This window comes from Odocoileus virginianus, chromosome 5 (genome assembly GCF_023699985.2).
Source record: "Odocoileus virginianus isolate 20LAN1187 ecotype Illinois chromosome 5, Ovbor_1.2, whole genome shotgun sequence".
Classification (NCBI taxonomy): Eukaryota; Metazoa; Chordata; class Mammalia; order Artiodactyla; family Cervidae; genus Odocoileus; species Odocoileus virginianus.
In genome coordinates, this window is record NC_069678.1 from 81,389,205 (window position 1) to 81,390,539 (window position 1,335).

General features: G+C 42.5%; 1 pseudogene; it reads right to left on the minus strand.

Moving 5' to 3' along the window:
• Positions 1-594: 594 nt before the first annotated feature.
• On the minus strand, positions 595-659 carry LOC139035402 (U4 spliceosomal RNA; annotated as a pseudogene).
• Between the last annotated feature and the right edge of the window lie 676 nt (positions 660-1,335).

Genomic DNA, 1,335 nt, shown 5'->3' on the forward strand with positions numbered 1-1,335 from the left:
GTGGTCATGTATGGATGTGAGAGTTGGACTGTGAAGAAAGCTGAGCGCCGAAAAATTGATGCTTTTGAACTGTGGTGTTGGAAAAGTCTCTTGAGAGTCCCTTGGACTGCAAGGAGATCCAACCCATCCATCCTAAAGGAGATCAGTCCTAGGGTGTTCATTGGAAGGACTGATGCTGAAGCTGAAACTCCAGTACTTTGGCCACCTCATGTGAAGTGTTGACTCGCTGGAAAAGACCCTGATGCTGGGAAGGACTGGGAGCAGGAGGAGAAGGGGAAGGGGACGACAGAGGATGAGATGGCTGGAGGGCATCACCGACTCGATGGACATGAGTTTGAGTAAACTCCGGGAGTTGGTGATGGATAGGGAGGCCTGGAGTGCTGCGATTCATGGGGTTGCAAAGGGTCGGACATGACTGAGAGACTTAACTGAACTGAACTGAGACTATACAATCCATGGAATTCTCCAGGCCAAAAAGAAGGCATGAACATATTTAATTCCCAGGTTACAGATGAAACTTTTATTCAAAGTTTTTGATGTATTCTTTGATGAATATGTTGTCTATTTTTCTCTCTTAAGATGCCTCACTTTAACCCAATTAGCAATAATTGCACCTCTGATAAACCTCATTGGCTATGATACTGCCACTGCGCAAAGCTTTTAGCCCAAGTTTACTGAAAATATATGATCATTACTAGAAATTTCACATGACTCTAATGCTGCTTTTCCCATAGCACTGTTTCTTCATTTCTGTTTGGACCTAAAGCACCGACTACTTATCACTAAACATGATGGTCAGTGAATATTAATAGTTGTTTTTTCTTTAAACTCTTCTGCCCAAAACTTTAGCTGTTACTCTAAATTAGAGTGTTCTTCCTAGGAGGGGCAAGTAAGACAAAATAAAACCTATTGGGTTCCCTCTTCTCAAATAAATTCCATGTCCTCTTATATTTTCAGCATTTAAAAAACTCATATTGTCTGAAGAAAGTGTGACCCAACACTCGTGGGGACAACTGGCAAGAGTGGGCAGTGTGTTTGTGGCAATAACAGACTGCTTCATGCTGCCCACCTGCTTTAGTTGGTGACAGCACCCAGAAGGAAGGACCCGAAAGGAGAACTTCCTGAGCAGTGGTCAACCTCCTACCATCTCCTTTTTCCTCTGGTAGAGGAGTGGGCAAAGCCATAGTCAATTAAATTCTTTTTTTTTTTTAATTAAAATTGTGTTTTCTTTTTTTAAAAGCCTCTTTATTGAGTTCAAAAAGTGATTGACAGGAGCTTCCCTGACAGTGCAGCGGTTAAGACTTTGCCTTCCAACAGCAGGGGATGTTGAATCCT